The sequence below is a fragment of the Dreissena polymorpha genome, chromosome 2 (genome assembly GCF_020536995.1).
Source record: "Dreissena polymorpha isolate Duluth1 chromosome 2, UMN_Dpol_1.0, whole genome shotgun sequence".
Lineage (NCBI taxonomy): Eukaryota > Metazoa > Mollusca > Bivalvia > Myida > Dreissenidae > Dreissena > Dreissena polymorpha.
In genome coordinates, this window is record NC_068356.1 from 94,737,942 (window position 1) to 94,763,474 (window position 25,533).

General features: G+C 34.3%; 1 protein-coding gene across 3 annotated transcripts in view; it reads left to right on the forward strand.

Annotated features, from left to right (window-relative positions):
- The first annotated feature begins 24,150 nt into the window (after positions 1-24,150).
- Positions 24,151-25,533, forward strand: part of LOC127868113 (BAI1-associated protein 3-like) — a 163,011-nt gene continuing 161,628 nt past the window's right edge. For all 3 annotated transcript variants that reach the window (XM_052409723.1, XM_052409724.1, XM_052409726.1), the window contains exon 1: positions 24,151-24,565. The gene's annotated coding sequence lies outside the window, so the exon portion shown is untranslated. The remainder of the gene's footprint in view (positions 24,566-25,533) is intronic.

The window sequence follows — 25,533 nt, forward strand, 5'->3', positions numbered from 1 at the left end:
GTGGCCTAAGCGTTGGACTTTTACTCCAGTGGTCAGTGGTTCGAGCCCAGTTGAGGGTTACTTTTTTCTTTAAGTTTATTCTAGTTTTTTACTGGAGCTTTTTAGATCCAATGTTCACATTATCAATATAAAGCATTAATGACAAACTTCAATAAATACCCAAATCTGCGAAATGGTCCATTAAACTCTAGTTCAAACCATTTTATTTAAGCTCCAATACCGGAAATCAATTCCACGATTCTCTTATTGAAATTTACCAAAACGTTAAAAGGTCCCTTTTACTTGCATATAAAGTAATTTTTTGGTAAGGCGACATAAATAAACTTCTGGAATATATCGTACTATTCATATTTCTATTTATCACATGCCATACCCTGTTTCCCATGTAATATAACCATTACGAATATTTTTATCTTACACATGTGTAATATACTTTTTAAGCGTTTTCATTGGCTTAGTTTTCGTTCGATTGACCAATCGCATTTTGTTATTTTGCTGAAATGACGTTGCAACGTCAAATGATGTCACGAAATGTAAACTACATTCGGTATTTATCATTATGATTGCGTAAATATTTGTTTAATTTGCATATGTTTTTATTTCTACAAATAAAAAGCAATATCAAAATCAATAACAATGTAGTGCCAAGTCAATGCAATAATCACGATGTGCGCAAAAGCAGGCCTTGTTTGTATTGGCATTCAAATTTAACCGGCTACTGGCATTGTACAGACACAGAAAACGATAATTACAAATATGATTCTTAAATATGAATGTTGAATGCATTGGTTTCAGGAAATTGGTGCATAAATAATAAAAATTAAAACTATCGCTTTATCAAAATTATAATAAAATATCAGTGAAGATAATTGTGCGGGACTTAAGATCTCTCTGTAAATGGCATTTGCACTTTTTAGGTATCGCCGAAAGATAAGACATTGACGCCATACTATGTAGGAATTTTGGATGATCAATCATATTAAGCCATAATATGCATTCTGTATATCGTATCTGACAAGAATTGACGCATTTTAAATCTCCAGAGACCGTCTTGCCTAGTCTAGCAATGTCAAGCGAGTCTTTAATTTTTATAACGAACAGAGATTTATTCTTGGCATTTACGAAACAGTCAGACGTGGTTAAAAGAACGTCGGAAAATAGTTTCTGAAGTCAAAAGAAATTGATAAGTTCAGTTCACGATTTGTGCACGTAAAATATTAAGATTGGCAAGCACAAATCAAGTTAAGAACCTTTGACCGTTTCTTTTCTTTTAAAACCACAGTAATTTTTTTAAGTAAAGTAGTCTTCTTAAATGTCTGCTTAATACCACTGCACGTTTTTTACATGACGTCATATTCATTTAATTATTTATTGGACGCGACTTGATATGAATGCAAACCATTTCAAATATCACATTTGCATCTCAAATGATCTTTTAATATCGTTTATTATTGATTTACGTCGATTTAATGTGGTATGTTTCCAAAACAAATTATAATTGTGTAGCAATTGTCAACTTGAATTTGATTTGAACTTGTTGAGTTTTTCAATTTGTTAACTAAAACCATTTGCTTGGGTCGCTTTTCATGATATAAATTTTTTTTACCTTCACATGTATAATATTTTGCCGTATGTTTCATTTGTCGTAGTTAACGTGGACACAGAAGGTTGCACATTAAATCCACAGAAAGCCTGCTTTAGATCCTCTACTATATTTGCACAAGAAAATTGCAAATACAAGTTGACATCTGTTTAAATGTGACACGTTTATGCAAGCCATCCGTGCGTTTGAGTTACTTAAAGATTATTTATTTGATGATTTCAACGACTTCGACAAAATATTGAGCTTGAAACAAATGCTTAATAACTTGTCTTTCGTGTTTCGTTAATGTAATTTATTGACTAGGCTGGTTATATGACTAAATTGTTAGATCGAATCTCATAACATGAGTTTGTACTCCAAATTAATTGCAAGTGATTTTGATGTGATGTTGTTGAGTGTACTTGCCATTGATTGTTTAACTACATAGTTAAGTTCTTGAATTTTTTCAATGACTTGTATGTGTTGCACACATATAACAAACAGTATTGAAGAATAACGTTTTGGTACATTTTGTTGGAATGATTTGAATCAAATGCTGATTTAGTTTTAAAGATTAAATATATTATCCGTTTTAAGTATATACAATATTTGGCACTTTATCTTCAAACCGTTAACGTCTTTGAAACATATTTCATTAATTGTCTCCTAGCTATTTTGCAAAGAGCTCTGCCATTCTATAGCTTGGCCTCGTTTTGCCTTCACATTATCTTTCCTACGAAGAATCCGTGCATAATTACTCCGATGGGATCACATCTTGATTGATCGGTTTAGTTATATGATAATTCCATGTCTGTCTCAATGAATAAATTATTATTGGTTGACGATTTCGATGGTTGACATATGCGAGCTGTTGCTTCTCAACTGGGAGTCGTTGCGTATTGATAACCACCATAAGAGGTTGTTATCACCACGCACTATACACCAACCAGAACAACTGACGGCGATTATGAAAAGCATTCATCGGTAAATTCGTATCGCCTCTCCTAGAATTTTCACAATTCTTCCTGTATACAACCACAAAATTGTTTATCAGACTTCGTTTTATTATTCAATCCAATCCAAAGCACCTCTTTATGTATTCATTGCATCTCTTCGCAAAACCAATTTCGGTAATTGTATAGACCGGATATTAAACGATGTTGTTGACAGTAGGACAGTCTTAAACTATGCCCATTTTACAGTTGATTTCTTCGAACTGACGCCTCGTGTAATTAATCTAGCTCAGTTATTTCACGCATATTCATAGATGCATTTAGGCGAACGGCTTACGTATGGATGCTAACAGAAGTGATTTAATTCTACAATCACTAAGCGTTGTCTTGATGACTTTGTGTTTTGCATATAAACGAACAAACTTCATAAACATTATCAGAATATATATTCTTGTTACCATTTACTTGCATACATATAAAGAAATAAGAGCTTTACTGCTAAAAAGCCTCGGCAATATAAATAAGCATTTAGTGCGGCTACGTTCAACTAAACCCGAAAGGCACTAATACTAAAACGGTGGCCATTAACTGCATCAGCAGCAGAACATCCTTAAATAACGCTAGGTCCATATATAATTGCACCAAAAACATTGCAAAAAACTGTCCGAGAGTCAGTGGACTTAACGCACACCAAACAGAGCAAACAAAATGAATAAAACTGTCTAAATTGCCTTGCAACGGTGCAATACCAAGCAGTCTATGTGTTGCAGTACTTTATAATTAGCTCTATAACATGTTCAGAATATGATTGTCATAAGTCGTGTTTCTCATACCACAACCATAAGTCCTACTATTTAAAAACCTGGGAAGACTGAGTAATGACAACATTGAAACCACGTATGTGGATACTTTGTCTGGTTTCAACAAGACACAGAGAGCGTAATCACGTGATAGTCAAGATGGCTGCGTCCATGCAAAGACAGTTTTTTTCGCCGATTTATACCTTTAATTACTTTAATTATTAGCGGGATCGCAAAATTACAGCTCCCGCTACAAGAATCGTCGCGAGTAAAGTCGAGATATACAGCGAATATAATTCTAAATAATCTTTTATCACTTTCTTACTGAGATTGCTGGAAAGTAAGCGGCAAAAAATAAACAAAATTGATCGTCACGTGAGTGCCTCCTCTGGCAATGCCTATAGAAATAATGCAAATCAAAACATATTATCAGGTATGAAATTATACTTACGATTCCCTTTCGCAAAAACATATATATATATATATATATATATATATATATATATATATATATATATATATATATATATATATATATATATATATATATATATATAATAGCATTATGCTTATGAGTTGTTGTTCGTGCGAATTTCTTAAATATTTCATTGCAATGTCATTCATTGTGATAAAAAGTTTTATATTATGCCTTTGTTGCTTTGAACTTAAGGCTAGAACCAAACTGAATTGTGCTAAAACCTTAAATGAAAAAAAAACGTCTTAAATATATCATAATATTTATGTATGAAACTTTTAGTGTATGTCTGAAGGTTAACACTGTTACAGAAGGTTACATCATATTCGACACGAAACCTTATTTTCATCACCTATTTTTTACCTACACAATTTCAAATACAAAGTTAGAGGTGTTTTTTTCCTAAGTATTACTACAAAAATTGTTAATATGTATACAGTTTGTCAGCCACACATCGTCAGTGATTCGTTGATGTAACCGGTTAATTTTTTAGTTTCGTTACCAGTTTATGCTGTCTTTTGTAAACTGTCAAGATTGACAAAACTATGTTAACTGTTTGTCCTACAACTCAAATAATGTTTATCATGACATTAAATTCCACGTTTATATAAAAGTGGTTAAATAGGTGTTTAGCTTATAAAACAACATTGATATGATACATTTTTTAATGAGTCAACCAGTGCGATATACCGTTGAATCGCCTTCGTTGTACTTATTTTAAGAATAACGTTTGGTTATTCGGAAACAAATCTATACATGTATTTTGTTTAAATTAAAGTGATATTATGGGCATCTAACAGTTTATAGGTTTCTATCGCAACCGTTGTTTATTTTTGGTGTTTTCACTTCATATACACTTATATTTATTAATGCAGCATCAACATACGAAAACAATAGCCCGGAAAGAGAAAAATAATGCATTTAAATTTCAACCGTACTTTCGTTTGACAACTGATCATGCATGTACGATGTGAACCTAAATTTAGTTTAAGTGCAGATTCGTTCATTCGACACAAAGGCACAATTTTGTTTTACGGATCATTTCGGCTTAGAGGACTGGGTGAGTCACGTAAGAATATCGAATATATAATATATTTTATTAACAACTGGTAGCAAGATGAGTTGCAGATAATTGGTCAGTAACCACATTCTAACTAACTTTTTTGACCTGCTAATTCTTTTCAGCTCAATTCAACAGTGCAAAATGCCCGAAATATCACTTTAACTTAATGTTAAATTTATACGCATGTGTGGCAACACAGTTGTTTTAAACTCATTTTAGTTTTGCAAAGGATCGTCTTAAATCATCTTTTGATCCATTTATTATCCCATGAGGTCGCTTCTTTCGTTTAAAAAGTCAAGAATAATTCATGCTCTCTTGATTGAATGTTTGTGTAATGTATATGTGCTCTCGGTTGGTATGTGCTCTCGGTTGGTAGTTATTATTTCTCAAAACTGGGATTCACGTGTGCACTCCCAACAAATTCAAATATCGTTTGCCAGGATTTATCAAATAATCAGAATGTAGTTTCAATTTACATGTGTATAAAATATGCACATTGATTTGTTTTGGTGGTGCGCAAATCAGCATGTCATGTTGTCATGGAAACGTGAAAGTAGGTTACATGTCAGAGATAGTTATAAAAAAATAACAGGTCACCCATCTCCCTAAACACTAACTAATTGTATTTGCTATATTAACAAAAAATAATTGAAAACTATATTCTGAATTTTGCTATTACTTAAATGTACTCAGGCAGGGTTAGTTGACACTCGGAGTTCGGATAGAGGGTCGAATGGTGAATATGCACGTTATTTTCATTTTTTTGTAATAAAAAATGAGTTTGCTATGGGTGAAAACTTACTTTTAATAAAACTCTCAAAGTACTTTAGCTAGGTGGTTGAAGCTTGATGTGTATATAGAAACACATATCATGAGTATGCACGTATGGCATCTGTGTTTACTGAACTTGTGGTTGCTATGTTTTCAGTAATAATAAATAAAAACAATAATCTGAATCCCCAGTTTTAACAAAAACAGAACTGAAGATTTTTATGAAGTTCTTATCCCGACCCGTTGAGAAATCTTTTTTTTTCTTAAAAAGGCAATATCAAATTCTCAAGGCGCCTGTTTACGGACAATAAACCCGGGGCGGAGAATATACTGCATGTGACAGTCTTGTATTGTGTGTTGCTTCGTCAACATATATGCAAATATTATGAAACAGTCGATATTGTTAAATTAAGTTAGAGTGTCTCCACTATCATTCTGCTCTTTATTAGCTATTGTGAAAGCTTCCCATATAATATAATTCACAGATATGTATGCAATTTAACAAATACATCTATCATATATTTTTAGTGATTGATTCGATAAAGATGAACGATCGGTACTACCCTGTTCATGATTTACATTTGTGGAGCAGTTTATGTATAAATATATATATATATATCGCAATATAGGAACGGTAAAAAAAATCAGAATGCATTAGGCTTAAAGCCTATGAGTACACATACATATAACACACAATCTAGTCAACAATGGTGCATATGCATGTATGTAAACTATTTCATTCATGCGATGTTCGGCGTCGTAAGAGAACAGATCGATGTACGTTTATGATAAATGTCCTGTGTTCCACCAAGGATGTGCTTTGATAATTATTTACACTGCATTAACGACCATACTTTCTGCAAGTGTAGGTCGAAATACTTGCTTCGTTTGTTTGAAATGACGCCCAGATGACATGAATTCCAAAGGTCGATTTTATTAATTTAAGATATCCCTTTAATCTATTGGTTTTACGATACACGATACACATGCAACGTATTTCCGTTAATTAGTTCCACCACTACAGTGTTTCTGAGAAAGAATATCGCCTAGTCAATCCGTTTACGCAACATTTTTTATAGATGGACAAAGAGAACTTTTATGTCTGCCCCGAACAAGGGATAATGCTATGTTGATCCATTTGTTGTTTGGGTTTCCGAGAACTGCCAATTAATTCTTATGCGCGGACTTCGTCGAATAATAATGAATTCTTATAGTGCGTTGAAATCAAAGAATCATCAAGACGTCATACGATTTGTTTAAAAATGTTAAGGTCAAATGAGGGAAATTAACGATATACCTCATTAAAGAGAGGATGTAGTTTAATATTTCAAAGGTCAACTGGGGGAAATGAGCGATTTACCTTAGTCAAAAGAGAATATATTTAAGTATTTCTCTTGCAATGTTCGATCGAATAAGGTTCGCACAAAGCTTTGCCTATTGAGTTATGGTGAGACAAAAAAGTCACAACCATGCAAATGAATACTATGGCAACCAGTTTATACTGCTTTTATATAGGAAATTATTTTTTTTTATAAATAATGTGTATTTGAATGTCAGACAGGCACCTCGAATATGATATAATTTAGCTTACAGCATTTAAATTTAAAACACTCATTTTCAAACGAACTGAAAGAGACAAAAAATTACGCATTTCCTTGCTCAATCCAAAAGTGATATCTGATTTTACGACAACGTTGAATCTCACATTATTTAGAGAGATATTTCAATGCAGTACCGTTTTAAAAGCACATGAGGTACCGATTTCAGTTGTTTTTCGAATTGAATAAATTCATTTTGAGGTTTATGCGTTAACTTTGCGAGTTTAAGATTAATCTTAAATGTTCAGACACAGTTAGTTTAATATTGTTTATAAAGCACGGTGGCATTCAATTTACGTCTCGTGAAACCATGAAGAAGAACCGAAATAATTAAATGAATGTTCACGAGAAACATTATTTATTGTTCTGTCAAGGTATTAGAGATGAATGTAGTGACTGCATGTGTCAAGGTACCCCGATAGCCCCAATGACTTGTCTAAAAGCATATGGCACACTCATTAACGCTTCTGAAGTTTCTATGAGCGTGCGTCCATGGTTGTTCTGTCACATACGTTTATTGAACTGTTCAAATGAGAGAGTCATTAGTAAAACCACTCATTACCAAAGCACACAACATGACAGCTATTTTGTTGTTTCGCTGTGAAGTGTGTGAAAATAATTAATAAAAATGAATAAAAGATTACCTCAGCTCCATGTACAGTGAATATATCTTATTGAATTATGCAGACACATTCATTATCTGCAAAAAATACATGCAATAACATAAATATCAAATTATGTTATTAAGGACAAGGGACGTTAAGGGGTGTTATTTGCCTAAAAAAAATATTCATATTTGTTAAAGTTAATTATTGCATCCATTAAAGATCACATTTTGAAGAATACGACATGCGCTTTACGTTTTCATAGTTATTGCATCGTACATCGCATAGATGACGTCACATTGAACGTTTCAAACACGCGCGTTTCTTCGAATAACACGAATTTCGAGCATTTTTAATGTTTATCACTATTTTATGACAACAGCGCACACCAACTTGATTCTTTAAAAAAATAAAATGCAATACATTTTCGTTATTTGTTCGTCGATATCTTTTTATTTTTGGTAAACGAGTGCGCTGTATGTGGACAATACATGTATTTTCTTCTAAATCGATATTTGATTGAACAGTTAATAATTTATCACCATGAACGGTTGTTTCAATGCAATATTGCGTAAGCAAACAAGTTGCTTTTTAACATCTTAACTTAGAAAAAGGTAGTGTTCCGTATAATTCACGGGAGACCATTCCATTAACTTATTTAGGCATGTAATAACGATTTAAAATCAAAGCAAACGTTATATAATCAACTTATGCAGTTTCAAAGCAAAGTCACAACCCAAGGTCGTAATTTAAACAGTAATGAAATATAATCAGGCCTGTCGATGGAAGCCAAGTCAGACCTTTTCCTCGAGGTACTGTGTCGGGTTACTTTAAATAATTAAATACACTATGCAAAATGGAGTATAAAACATTTAGGCTGCAAACATTCGAATCCTTAAATTTCTACTACTACTACTACTACTACTACTACTACTACTACTACTACTACTACTACTACTACTACTACTACTACTACTTCTACTACTACTACTACTACTACTACTACTACTACTACTACTACTACTACTACTACTACTATACTACTACTACTACTACTACTACTACTACTACTACTACTACTACTACTACTACTACTACTACTACTACTACTACTACTACTACTACTACTACTACTACTACTACTACTACTACTACTATTACTATTACTACTACTTCTACTTCTACTTCTACTACTACTACTACTACTACTACTACTACTACTAGTACTACTACTACTACTACTACTACTACTACTACTACTACTACTACTACTACTACTTCTACTACTACTTCTACTTCTACTACTACTTCTACTTCTACTACTACCTCTACTACTACTTCTACTACTACTTCTACTACTTCGTCTCTTCTTTTGTCCTTTCGATTACCGCTACTTTTTGAATCTGGAGTCACGGATAAAACACGTGTGATCTTCTGTAGAACATCCACCTGTCCTTACAGCTTCTCTTGCAGATAACATGTTTCGGCCATACATTTTCCCTCAGTGGTTGATGGTATCTGCATTCCTGAAGGATGTGTTCAACCGTTTTGGTCGGCTTCTCTTTTAATGCGCTTTGAGACGAATCAATGTGAAATGTCAGGTCGTGGATCAGGTCGTGTCTGCCAAAGTTAGAACTCGACAATGGGTATTGTTTATAACGCCTACTCTGCTAATTTTACTCTTTAACCCTTTTAATGGCATTTATTGTGTTGGTATGAAACAAGAAAAAAGGCTTTGTCGAACTGTACATGTCATTCATTGTTTCAACAGTTGTTTGTGGTATAAACATTATTTTCCTATTTCTTTGTGAAATATAAACACAATTTCTGGGAGCAAAAATAGCAAAACACAAGCTTTATTGGCCCTTTCATCGTTTACAGCAGATGAAGATTTTCGAACTTCCTCGTGAAATTAGCTGCACAATTTATTCAGGTCTCGCATCCGGAGAAGCGTCCATATATCACTTTGGATATTAGTAGTAAGAACTACTTTAGACGATGTTACTATTGCATCGGCAATCGGATCTCATACATAAGGTTTGTATTCGTTTTCTACAGCGATGTATATGGAACATCTTTTTAAGGTACAAATCACATGGGCTTGCAAGTTTGCATACATTAAAATGATGTCGGATAAAAAATAATTAGGAGCTCAACGGTCTATGCATTAACGAACTTGTGAAGGCGGAAGAATTTACTAACAAAATATTACTGCAATCAAATTTGGTTTGGTATTTAGTGTCTTATTTGCGTTTTAATATTTACATAAAGAAATCGTCCCGGATTGATAAAATACGTATGGATCACAAACTATAACGAACATAACCCAATGCTTTAATAAAGCATCCTTATCAAAGTTTAACTGATAGTAACTAAGAAGTAAAGTGCTAAGATTTCATGAAGGGTAAACGATGAGTATTATACACTTCTTTACCGGGCATATTGCATATGAAGTCAATCTTTTGTAAGGCGACATAAATAAACGTCTAGAATGTATCTTACTATGCATACTTCTATGTCTGTCTCAGGGTTACAAGCGGCAACAGAATGTTACAAAATAACTCATCCCGAATCCTGCTGTTCAACACCTGTATTGTAACCACAATTTGCAAAAACAAATTAAGAGTTGTTTTGAATATTTCCAAAATCTTGCAACTAAGATTATCTGTGTCATCATCTTATTGTTCGTGAAGAGGAAACCAGTTTCGAAGTTGGTCAGCAACACTTCCTTCGTGATACGTTAATTTTAACGAAAATGGTTCTGTTCTCATAAAGTATTGCTCGCCGTGTTGAGACCATCATGTTAAGGTTGTAAGTCGATATACATGTTTATTTTTCGGCTGCATTATGATACGTTGGTGCCAGGTAATATACTAATTTATCATTTGATATTGATATGAACCGTCTATTGATGCGAGTGGAGAGCAAAATAAATGATGAAGTGCATCAAAACCTCCAGCTTTCATTTTCCATGGTCAGTAACCAAATTTGACAAAAATGAAATAATTCAACGTAAAACGTAACATATAACACTTCTTTTGCCAGGATTCACGAGGGAATCAGAGGGTAGTTTCAATATATATTCGTATAAGAGTATTCACAATCTAGTTTTTGTGGTGCTAAGCTCGGCTTTACTTGTCAATGAAACGTATTCGTAGGTTACATGTCAGAAATAGTAATACAAATGACAAGTATCCTATCTCCCTTAACACTTGCGTCATTTCCAAATAGGTAAACCCAATTATTGTACAAACAAGTGTTTGTTTTAAATGTCGATTTGCCTATGCAGGTATTATTTTCTCCCCCTTATGTACAGTGTTGTTGTTGTGTTGTTTGTTGTTGTGTTTTTTTTAAGTTGTTATTATACAATTTTGCCAATCTGTGATTAAGTTCTTGTAGACTGATTATGGAAATGGAGGTTAGGTGATAAATGATGATAATTTGAGAATGACAAATTTATACAGCGTGATACACGTGCAATGATTGAATAACATAGAATGGTTTCTGTTGTTTACCTTAAATATTGTAAAAACAAGTGGATCACTTATATAAAGAATAAAACACTCTCATTTTGCATTAGTCCGCATGACCGATCGGCTGTTGCACTAACCCTTTCAACAAAAGGACACTGTTTAATGGCCCAAAAAGGACATTATTATCTTTTTTCTATTACATTCTTGATATTGTAATGGAGCTTTATCGATGTATAAGGCATTCAATGACAAACTTCAAATAAATTATCAATCTGTACATAAGTCCCTTTCGTTTAGGTTGAAGAAGTACTTATTTAGAACGCATAAACTCGATGGTCAAGCTCATGTTTTTCTAAAAATCTTTAAAACTCTATCGCAAAAGTCTTGCAACATGTCAGATGTTGCGGTGGATATACTGACTGTGACAGTTTATGGTAATTATAATGTGTGCAAGTCAGAGTTTATTTACATGACCCGCAGCGTGATTTGATTTATATGCGGACCTGCCCATATGACCTTTCAGGATGACGATTTCAATTTGTTGTGCCAAAAAAGGACATGTTTACCACGTCGGTCCGGGTCTTCGCAGCATATATAATTTTGAGAAAAGGACAAATGATACCTAAATGTTCACTAGTAGTCTCTTTCACACCTCTGGCTCATAAGATAAGTAATCCAGAGGTCAAAAGATAACGGAGCCATAAACTATTATTTTTAATAAAGAATAGCCTTGCTTTGTTATGTAGTAATTAAGATGACAAATGTGTGATTGGTATTTTGGTTTGCTGTGAGGAAATATGTGTTATAAACATATTATATTGTTATTATTTTTCCGAACGAAGTTAGTTAAATAGGCACATGGACCATTAACGGATGGACTAACAAAAACTGCTTACCGAGAAAGGAAATACTTTTCAGATTAAATGCGGATATAATATGCCTGACAGAAACAAAGCTAAGAAAAAATGAAGTTCTTCATTTAGAAAATTACTCGACTTACTTATTCAACCGAGAATCAGTGAAACAAAAAGCTACGTGTAGTTCGGGTGGGGTTGCTATACTCCTGAAAGATACCTTTATGAATGATTACTATGCTGACGTGTTTAAACAAGTCTTTTGAATGTATTCTCAGTTTAAAACTAATAGATAAAATATCGTCTAATGAAACCATCGTAACTGTGTGCTACTTACCTCCGGAAGGCTCAGAGCGGGGCCAACATGTTGATGAATTTTTTGACCACCATATAAGCCGTGTATATCTGAATTCTAATGCAGATTGTCTTGTGTTCTGTGAAGATATTAATAGTAGAATTTCGGACTCAAACGACACCATGAATAACGTAGACAGCATACCTCATAGAAGAGCAATTGATCTTACAAAAAATAAACATGGCGAGTCATTTCTGGAATTCCTACGCGAGACAAAACGGTGTGTACAAAATGGACGAATTACACCAGCAAGTGACAATTATACCTCTATCTCAACAAAGGGCAAGGCGGTTGTGGATTATGTATTTACCCCACACTCAAGCATTGGCTTGTTTAAAACATTTGAAGTACACACTGTTAAGGAAATGTGTGTGAAGTTCTCTATAAAACCGTAATGCTCCATGCCTGACCATTCGGTAATCTATTGTCAACTTGAACGCAAATTAAACATGCCTGCGAACGCCAGGAGTCAAACTATGCATGAAAAGAACGATAATCCGATTAGCGGCAAACGGTTTAAATATGAATCGATTCCGCCTGAATTCATAGACAGTAACAGATTAGCAATTATGATAGATCAAATACAATGCTGCATTGATAATCAAAATGATGTGGACTCATTATACCGTTCTTTATGAAACCTATATTACAACGAACTTATCGAAAAGGTGGACTATAAGTGCACATCAAAAACGCTGAAAAAATCATTTCGAAATGAATCAAAACCGTGGTGGGATAACACTCTCGACGACCTATTCAAACAAGTGAGTGAACGTGAACGTGACCTTTTGAACTGCTCTGGAACTAAACGCGAGAAACACAGACATAGGCAGTTATATAAGGACAAACAAAAGCAGCTTGATAGGGAGATCAAAAAGCGCAAACGACAATACGAACGACATCAGCAAACTGAACTCGAGGAGATCTGCACAGAGAATCCCAAAGAATTTTAGCGTCACATAAAATCACTGGGCCCAAAACAAAGCTCCACAATTCCCATGGAGACACTTGACGAAAACTGCGACATTGTATATGACAGAACAAGTGTACTTAAAAGGTGGGAGATTGATTTTAAAAACCTTTTTAACAAAGTAAAGGCCTGTGAAGGATAAAACTTTGACGAACAATTTTATAATGATGTCAAACAATGCAAAAACCGATCTGGAAAAAAACTGTATTGAGAACCAGGAGGACAACTCGTGTTCAATTTTTAACGCTAACATTTCCATTGCTGAAAAAAGAAAGGCTGTTCTGAATTGTAAAAATGGCAAGGAATGTGGTGCAGACCTACTTCCATATGAAGTGTTTAAGAATGAATTTGACAAATGTTTTATCACCGGGATAACGCCCTCGTTATGGTCCATCGCCCATCCATTAAGCCAACACCGAAAAGCAGCACAAGCGACCGCCGTATACCGCTCAACTACCGTGGAATAAGCCTACTTCCGGCGGTAAGCAAAATTTTCTCAAGTGTTTTTAACAGCCGACTGACAAAATATCTGGACTCGAACGATATAATAGTAGATGAACAAAACAGTTTCGGGAAACTGCGCTCCTGTACAGGCCATCTATTTACACTATGTTCTATCATCCGAAATAGAAAATCGCAAGGCTTACCGACATATGCGTGCTTTATCGACATGATATAGGCCTTCGACCTGGTTGACAGAGACTGCTTGCTGGCAAAACTATTATCCGTCGGCGTCCACGGGACTATTCTATAATATACTGCGACATATGTATAGCACTTCTCGTGCAAGGATTGATATTAATGGACACCTAACGGACTACTTTGACATAGAATGCTCCGTAGAACAGGTAAATAAAATTTCGCCTACCCTATTCGGATTATACATAAACGATTTAGCTATAAAATTGAAGTGCATTAACTTGGGGATCATGATTAACGGTTAAAATATATGCATACTTCTTTACGCGGACGACATTGTTAACCTGAGTGAAAACGAGGAAAATTGACAGAACATGCTGAATAAAGTGAGTGACTGGTGTAAAAACTGGCGCATGAAATTTAATCCGACAAAAACGACGATCGTGCAATTTAGAAAACAAAGCCAAAATAAAACTGATTACCTCTTTAAAATAGGAAACGATATCATTAATGTTGCACCGAGTTATAAATACTTGAGCTGTATATTGACCGATACGCTTGACTTAACAGGAGACAGCATCTATATTAGCGGAATCGGCTGGTAGCGCACTTGGTGGCTTGTTAAACAAGGCTTAGGCATTAGATGGACTTACATTTAACGTCTTCACAAAACTCTACGACACCAGTGTAATCCCGGTGATGGACTACAGCTCTGGGGTCTGGGGTTATAAAATATACGCACAATGTGATACGATACAGAACAGGGCCATCCGGTCGTTTCTAGGCGTCCATAAACATGCGTCGAACTAGGCGATAAATGGCGATACTGGATGACAAGCGCCCACAATGCGACATCTCCTGAACATGCTCCGCCTATGGGACCGTCTCGTCGAAATGCCAGATGACAGAATTACGAAGAAAGTATTTTTGTGGGATTACGCACACAGCCACGGATGGTGTTCGGACGTGAAACGAGTTTTTGAACAATTAAATTTACTTGACCTGCACACTACTAAATCCATGAGCAACCTGTCGCTGGACAATTTGCTGTGCCATGCTAAAGAGACATTAACACCTATATATGCTGACCAATGGCAACAAGATCTCGTATCCCAACCCAAGCTCAGGACTTAATTAAACACGAACTTGGATGTGAAAATTATGTGTCTATGCAACTACCAAAGCATATGAGATCTTACATTGCTCAAATAAGAACAGGTACCTTACCGCTGCGGATTGAAACCGGGCGGTTTAGAAACTTAAAGATCGAAGAAAGACTATGCCTTTTGTGTAAAGAACCCAATAAGGTCGAAACAGAATGCCATTTCTTATTTGAATGTCCTTTCTACCTTTTTTAAAGATTATCATTTTATAACTATATCAAATATTAAACCAAACATAACTACCATCCCGTAAAGCGAGAGGCTATCATGTATGCTGACTAATAAACGACTTATTTATAAATCTGCATTGTTTATTCAAGATTGCTATATGAAACGATCGGAAGCATATATGTATCCGATATAAATTAAAACAAACCATTATGTAAATTATATAACCTATGTAAATAATATTAGTTATTTCTACATGATCTTGCAATACTAAGATTTTAAGTACACCTGTTTATAATGAACTGAAGTTATTGGTATAAACTATTCATGTTTATACTTTAAACAATTTAACTTTGTTTATTATCGTGATCTTTCCTGCACTAGTTTGATGTGATTTTATGACTTCATCGATAACATGTCAACTCAGTGACTCGTAAGCCATTTATATGGCTGGGTAGTACAATGTTTGTACATATATTTGTTTATAATAATATTGATCGTATTATTGCTGTAAATACCAATAATTATTTATGAACTATGCGTCACTTTAATAAAATATACAACTACTAGGCATATGATGGACGCCTGGTACGTGTTGTTTGCAGTGCAAAACAAACATATAAACTTTTGAGCCGCGCTCTGTGAAAATGAGGTTTAATGTTTGTGCGTAAAGTGTTCCGCTTTTAGGATATTTTTCGTTTCAAGGAAGTCTCTTCGTAGCAAACATAACATTTAGGCGGAAAGTGTCGTCCCTGATTAACCTGTGCGGACTGCACCGGCGTAGCTGGGATAACACTATACGCACATGCATTAATTCCCCTTTGCACAGTGCGCAGCTCATATTCAACATGGATGCATTAGAAAAAAAATACTTAAACTTAAGCTGAGTGTTCCCCATATCATTCAGCTGTATAAGCTATTGTGAAAACATGGTTTCGATAGAGATCAAAGTACTTTAACTACTACCTTGCGTAGGATTTACATGTGTGGAGAAGTTTATGTCCCTGCGCATTAATTTAATGTACGTGTGCATTTATATATGTGCAATATTGGAATTAAGCAATTCAAGGTCAATCAATCGCAGTATAGCAACGGTAAATATGCATGCATGCAAACTCTTTAATGTATGCCGAGCTCGGCTTCGTAAGAGAAACTATCGATATGATTGTTATGCATGAAGCAAAAGCAACTTTGTACGGTAATGATTAATGTCATGTTCTCCTCAAATCACATGCTTCGATAATTATTCACACCGTATTAACGACCATACATGTACATTCTACAAGCAAATGTAGCATTACTCGTCTCCTTTGTTTGGAATGACGCCCTAAATGACATGGATTTCAAATTTCGATTAAATCAAGTAACTCTATCACATAATCAATCTTTTTTACGATACACAATACACATTCAACCTATTTCCGTTCATTAGTTTCGCCTCTTTCTCGTTTCTCAGAAGAATAATCGCCTAGTAAAACCGTTTAGACCACAGTGTACAGATGGAGATATCGCAATTCTGCGTCTGCCCCCAACAATATTAAAAGCTTTGTGGGCCCATTTGATTTTCCGGCGTAATTGAACTGTCGAATAGTTTAGTGGCCAAATTAGGAATCTTTAACAAAGAGTCCGTTAAAAAATGAATCGCGAAGACGTTATAAACATGTGAAGGCCAACTAAAGGAAATTACGAAGTAACTGCTATCAAAAAGAGGATATAATTTCAGATTTCAAATGTCAACTGATGAAAATTAGCAATTTGCTTCGGTCTAAAAGAGGATTACTGCTATATTGCTCTTGCAATTCTCCATATAATCAGAATCGCACACAGCGTCTACTTTGCATCAGCGATGAAATAAATACTGTGGAAATTAGTTCGTATTCGTTCTCTAAAAGGATCACAATAATAATTTGATTTTTTTTTAATGTTAGACAGGTAAATCGAATGTTGTAACTTTTTGCTAGCAAAATTTGAATATTAAGCAAGTATTTTCAAAAGAAAAAAACACGAACTTTTTATAATAGGGGCAAAACTATGCATTTCCTTGCACATTCCAATTTTGTTATCTTATTTTACGAAAACTCTCAATCTAATTTTTCTCTTTTCAATACTTATTATGCATACTTGGTGATATATCTTTTCGTTTGTAAGTTTGATGTGCATATGTGTACATATTTATCATGTCTGACAATAATAAATCAATACGGCAAGGTTCTAAGAGCAATTGAATAAATGCATTCTGAGGTCTTTAAGTTAACAAGGACATTTCTAGATTTGTATTGCAAGTTCATACAGAGTTAGTGTAATATTGTTCTTTAAGGTGTTATGTCATGAATGCCTTCACGAGGTGACAGAATGATAAAGAACCTAAGTAATACCTTTTCTATATATTGCACTGGGTGGTCATGAAAAGGTCATAGACCGGACGGACTCGTATGTCGTGAAGGAAAAAAAACGACCACAATATTGTCGATTGAAAAGGGGCATTATATAAAATGCCATTGATAGGTCTCAAAAGGTGTTTAACCGATCGTATCTCTCGATAGGCCATTTTAAAACCAACTCGACTGATACACGGTATCATAACACAATACTTGTGTATTTTTTCGTTTATTATATACTTTTTCAACGTATTATTGTTGTTTAACAGTTACAACAAATCGGCAACTGATGTTAAGTATTCAACGTAGTTTATGAATACGGATTCTTGTTATTGATTGTTGTATACGACGAGCTTTGATTACAGACTAGTGATATGTATATAATAAAAGAAACCATAGGTTATTTCAACATTAAATTTTATTGTTCCTATGTAATGACACACTTTAATTAATGGTCTTTAATAAGAGATCAGACAATATTTGGTTCTTGTTATGTGTGTATGTTTTGTTCTTATATTTCTGTACAGAGCTCTAAACCCCATTCACTATAGTACGTTTTAAATATTTTGCATGAAAAATAATAGCTTGAGTACATATCGGGGTTTGTATTATGCATCGCATGTATTCAGATTATTTCTCTGATTATCCTGTCGTGCAAGAAATGCCTTGTTGTCTATTCATATCTCGCATAGTTTGCCATCAGGTACATTAGCCGGAATGTTACTATTGATACGACTGGGCGTCGTGGTTATTTGTAACCAGGATTTTACAACGTTTTTCAATTGCGATTAAAACGAAATCGTATGAGTGATGGTTGGTACTCACAAAAGCTGTCATTGGGAAATATGTACTACACTGCATAAATTAGTATCATTTAAGTCTCAACTGAATACGGAAAGTGTGATAACGTCTATATAACATATCGAAACCAACGCATTATACTTACATGATTGTGCAACGCGTTAAAATCACCGACAAGGAAACTGCCGTAAATGTGTTCATGCCAATCATTGAAAAAAGCAATTTTGGAAAATGAGGAGGTCGGATATGTAAAAGATGCGTCCTTTAATGAGAAAATCTATAATGATAGCATGATGCCGTTTTATTTCGGACAATTTAGCTGGTTCATTGAATTATGCTGTACAGGTCCAAGTGTATTCGTCCAATTGTATTCTGCTGTTTTCTGCTTCTATGGCAGAAGTTTGTTGTTGTTGTTGTTTGTATTGATTTTGAATTATTCAATTTATACTGCAGAGGTCTATTTTAACGATTTAAATGGGTCATGTTATACATTGCACAACCTTAATGAGTGTGTTACATGTTGCACTTAAGGAAGACATAGATATAAAACCATTGCGAAATCTGAGCCTGTCTACAATATAAATAATATGATGTTAGGTTCCTTTATCAAATAAATTGAGGAAACGTTCATGAGAAACGTGTTTCACTGTTTAGGGATGCATTTCATGATTAAATTTTGAAAAACATTTATACTTCGAAAAAGTGTCACGCTTAAAGGTTAATCATTATTTACCAGGGGCACCGCGTTGCACACATGAAATGAATGGCTCAAACGACCGGAATTCGATCGTCACATATTTTCATTAGATATTCAACAATATGCGTTTGTTGCCAACAGTAAATTTCAGTAATACTGTTTATTAATTTATTCGACACATTCATATCAATTCGGATGTCGGATACGGGATTGTAATGATTGAACAAATAAACTGAACATGTTATAGTGCCCCATTACTTGTTGAAAGGCAATTTTCCACTCAAGGGAATTAATCTTTGTTCAATTATTTATTGAATAACAATTAAACATCTAGTAAAAACAAACAATTTAATCAACTAATGTGGTTTTTCAAGCAATTTCAAAACCCAATGTCGTGAATGAGCATTAATGCATTATTAACCATGGCTGTCCAATGTCCCTCGAGGTACCGTGTCAGGTAATTATAATTAATTAAATGTTCTATGACTACTGGAATATGAATAATGTAAGCCTGACTCTTCTATGTCGTTAAATTACGTTGAAAAAAAAACACAAATAAAGAAACGGTATTCGAACAAAATAGAAGACATACTGATCGAGGTTGCAATATTGTTTTTTATTTCCTTTTCTACTACTACTACTGCTCCTGTTTCTTCTTCTTCTTTTTCTTCATCTTTGACTTCTCGATGCCTGCTAAACTTGGATCCGAAGGTAAGGGTGAGGTGAAACGGGTGTTCTTCTGTAGAGCATTTCACCTGCGTCCGATCTTAATACCATGGTTCATTCAAAACTTTCTTTGTGTAGCAGGCCAGTATGAAAGCCGTAAATTCAATTCATTCATTTTGACATATGTATGCCGTCTATTCGGTATTGTTATGAAGTCTGCTTTACGCTTTTTTATCAATTATATATGGGCCGTGCTCTGTGAAAAGGGGGTTTAATGCATTTGCGTAAAGTATCGTCCCAGATTAGCCTGTACAGGCTATTCAGGGACGACACTTTTCGCTTTTATGATTTTTTCGTTTGAAGATAGTCTCTTCTTAGCAATAATCCAGTTAAGGCGGAAAGTGTCGTCCCTGATTAGCCTGTGCAAACTGCACATGCATTAAATCTCATTTCAACAGAGCACGGCTCATATAATGAAGACAAATATTAATGCTCGCACTTGCATTTAATTAACGCCAATTTTATGACAATAACCGGAAATTAATATTGTTTGTAACAGCATGACAGAGTGTAATCCTATGTTATCGATGAGCACCGCTTGTCAAGACGTTTCCTAAAAGGTCATATCGATATGGATTTGTTGCAGGCTATACAAAAACATCTGAATATTCTTATTTGAAAACGAATTCGATGTGAACGTGTATGCTTGGTGTATCGAGACACAATCGATACTTCAACGTTTTTTATTATTGTTATACATAAACATTTGCAATTTAAAATTACAGCTAATAATAACAAATGCACGCGTGTACTTCACCGTGCTTCTTTAGTTCTAAACACAAATCCACAATAATGGTGTCTTACATGTCTGCAAACACTTGGAAAAGTGTGTTTCATATATATTTTCTTCTTATATATGTTCTTGTATTCAATAATTTGATGCCTACATTGCATAGGAAAATGGCTTAGTTTGGTCACAGAACATTTGTTTTCGTGTTTATTGAAATAAGGTTGTAAATATAATTGATGATTGCAATCTTCCCAAAGGTAAATGTCACATTTGTATCATTTATTCAGGCAACAACCTATGGCGAAACATTTTAGCAGATCAATATAGTCTAATATTACGATTTACAGCCAATTTACACCACTCAATGTCGTTTTGGAAACTGTACAATATTTCTCAATGTTAGCCTTTGAAGACATCTAGAATGTGGCCAGAGGGTAAACAAAAGGATAAGTCGACTCATTATCAGAAACTATTTCTTGGAGCGATTTTTCGAACATTTTTGAATGAAATAGATGACATTTTCACGATTTTACATTTACGATGCTGTGTGTTTTATTTTGGTTAACGTTTCCATGCGTTTGTCGTAAAATCATATTTATGAACATGCGAACCCGTCACTAAAATTTGCACTTTATGGGTTATATTTAAACTAATGCAGCGGTAACGTTCACGTTATTCACAATCGGGCATGTATGAAGTTTAACTTATTTCATACCTATTAATATTTTATCGAATACCGGAGCATGATTCTCTGATATATGGTCCAGCGTTTGTGTGTTAATTTCAAAACAGTTTGAACAGTTTACATACATATGTAACTAAACATTGTAATGTATTGTTAAATTCCATCTTACCCTTTATTAATTCATTATTTATTTGTGTACACAATTAGGAACTGATCGAAAATTTCATCCAACCCCACGTATGTAGCTTTAACAGGGTGAAGGATCAACGGGGTTCACAGCTGTTTAAACACGGGCTGGACAGAATGTAAACACACTGTTAAGAACTTCACTCTGCAAATATATCAAGAGTTTGTTATACATTTGCAAAAATCGTTAGGGCATAAAGGACCATTGTTCTTGCAGTGGGTGCCGATATCTTAAGATTTAAGAATAAATCCTTTGAAAACATTTAAAATCGGTGCCAAAATGTCACGTTGCGTGCAGCATAACCGTGTAAATGAATGCGGTACACTTCCAAAGTTTGACCAAGACCACAGACTTATTAAATAAAGTAATTATTATGTACTTCACATTGCCATAAGCAGCATAAAAAATGTCTTTTGTGTCCTACTTGAAATTCTTAAGAAAAATTGTTAAAAAAAGTTATTTGAAAAACAAAATCTGCACTTACCGAAGTGTTTACATCCATTAACGTTTTATTGTAAACTCCACAAAGCCACGTGATCCTGGACCCTGTTTATAGGCATAATGATTGGATTTGTCACCTTTTACGAGAAAATATGGGCAACGATACGGAACTGAATGACGCAACTTAATTGACGCTGCCGGAACGAGTATCTTTGTAAAGAATAAAGTTGTATGTTTCCACTAACTCGTCCGTACCTTACTTATGGTTGGTACTTCAGACTGAGTTTTGGATCAGTATTTTAGATGCTGAAAACATACTTTATATTTTGGCTTTATCAGACAAAACGATGCCTAATTTGTGTAAAAAAAATCATTTTATTAACATATACATAATTGTCTTTCCGTTGATGAATTTCTACAATCATACCATTCACTGTTGCTGTTAATGTTTGTATCGTTTGTCACATTCACGTCCGAATGGGGCGATATTTGTCTTTCGATATTGTTAAAGTGTTTCAATGCAGTACTCGTCTGTTAAATAAAGTTCAATGTTTGCCTACGCAAAAACATTTTATTTCTTTTTATACTCCAACTTCAATCCAACAAGCACCAGCGACTTTTATTACACCGTTGAACTTCACTATCGATAAATAAAACTATCCTATAACATTATGATCCGACAGCTATGTTTCGTAAATACAAAATTAATCAAAACAAATAACTTTATTTCTAGTGCACATGGCGTACCTTCAAATCCCGAGCAAGAAAGGGCGGGCTCACCACCGGAAGAACGAGGGCGGTGACGCGGACGCAGGCGACAAGGCCACGTGCAGGGTGCTTAACGTCGCCCCGGACCCAAACGGTTCCCGGTATAAACCTCTGCCCGAAGAGCACCAGAATCTCAAGTAAGTTTTGCCATCCCCGATTTTCTTACTGACTAAGCCACAAGACATCGACCATTTTTTCAGCTTGGTCTGCGTCATAAGTTTATATTTAAAATTGCCGTTTTAACATCGATTTTATAGGAATTGATGTTTCTCAGTTTTACTTATATGTTTAGTTTCTATAAATGATGGTCTTATAAGTGTGGTTTAGGGTAAGATATGTTCAAACGCGATGAAGTTAGGTACGGCTCCTGTTCAAATGATGTGTAAAACAACATTGATTATCAGACAAATTAATTGAAAACGTATGCTGGTGTGCTAAAACCTGCGAGGTGTGGATATGGGTGGGTGTCGCTTTTTTCTTTGGTCAGTTAGACCACTCGAACTGTTTAAGTTTATTTGGTATCTAGCTGGTTTTTACCCATTTTCTCATTTATATGATTAACGACTAACGCATTATCTATGTTCACGGTTTTATATATGAAAAGATGGTTGCACCAATGAGAGTTAACATATACGACTGCATTTCTATATATAACATACTGCGATGACAATTTCATTATTTTGAACAAACATAATATTATGCATATTCACAAATGTCAAACTATGTACAATGAGTAACTTTACAGATTTACTCTGTTACAAACGTACGCATGAGGTTGAATATTTTAGGAAGCAGTTACTAGATTTTGCCACCGTGTTCATAGAACAGACCAAACAGAATGTTTACAACAAACAAATAAACTGTATATATATATATATATATATATATATATATATATATATATATATATATATATATATATATATATATATATATATAGGTAATGCCAAAATTGTAACGACTCTTAAAGCAATTGAACGAATCTATAGCAGATATGCGATGTTATCACATGTTTTCTTTGCCGCTCAAATATAGTAGTTCCAACACAGAAAAACGATTGTTTTATAATTAAATAATATTCGTTTTATTAGCGCGTACTTCAAATGCATTGTCGGTACTTATGTGTGTTCCCCCTGTCGCATGCGAGGTTCCATGTGATTTAATATTAATGACGTAAAATGACGTCTATGACGTTTTGTCATAACGACGAAAGTGAACAATGCAAACAAAAATTGAAATTAATGCAGCAGAAGAGGACCATCGACATACAGTCAGCATTTTTGGCGTCCAACGGAAAAATGATGAACTAACCGAGTATTTAAATACGTAGTGTTGGTACTAATTTATCTGTTCACATGTCGCGTGTGAGGTTCAACTTGAGTTGACGTCTATGACGTCTATAATGTATATGACGTCGTTGTTCATAACAACGTTAGTGAACATAAAGTCGATGAAAACTGCAAACATGATAAATTGCCGCAAGAAGTGAAAAAATGCAAGCAGAAATCGAAATAGACGCCGCGGGAGAAGGCAATATAGAAGTGGACATCAAATCAGAATTTTTGGCGGCCGAACGGGAAAAGAATGAACTAACTGTGTCAACAAAGGCCCGCCTGCGCGACGATATTGAACCAGATTATTTGAAAAAATGGGATGATATGGTTAAAGAGTTCCAATTAGAAGGTAAGCGTTTTATAAATTGTGTATGTGTTTTTAAAATAATGCTGGAGATTTTCCTTTTGTAACATCACGGTCTAGATTTATTATTTGTATCAATAATCTTATGGTAGATAACCAGCTTCCAATATAGACCATTGTATGACAATTAAGTCAATATGTGTACTTTCTATTTAATACCACAATCAGTACCATATATAAGGCATGTATACCTTATAGGTGTACGCTATTTTCTTGTCCAAGGGCTTTTAATATTCGTCGTTCTCTTTTGAATTCCGATTTATACCGAATACATTTTAAACAATGAAATTATACAATCTAATACGTGATATTACAAACTCAAAATTAAATTGTTCATAATTATATTGAGGTGTTTTTTTTTCAGTTAAAAATAGCGAAAACAGTTGTTTGTTTTCGTTATTTTTATTAAATGCATATAATAACGATTTTTTACTTTATTTTTTATCCTCATAACATTTGGTGGTTCTGTGAACAAACATAGAATTTTTGGTAATAATGTAACTTTAGAAGATCATTCGACTCATGGAAAGGATATTGTTACTCCGTTCTTAAAGGGGATTTTTGTTTACAGGCTTCTTATTTTTGAAAAAAAAGTCATTTGTGTATTTAGTTATAGCATTATATTAAATAATAATTGCAAGGATAGATAAAATATTGCCTCTGGACGCAAAACCCTACTCTGTATGATTGCGCCATTCAGGCTTTTGAAATACATTTAACATTTTAACGCCGTTTTAACAATACGTTTATTTGACAAATTTATATATATATATAATAAAAGTAAAAACACGTGTCTGGGATTTTAAATATATATTGATTAAGCCAACGCGTTTCGCATAGCTCATCAGGGCATAATACAATATATAACAACGTCAAAATGTCATGGAGATAACGTCATATCAATTATGACGTCATAACGTCAATAACTATTAAATGAAATTTAATTTGGGTTT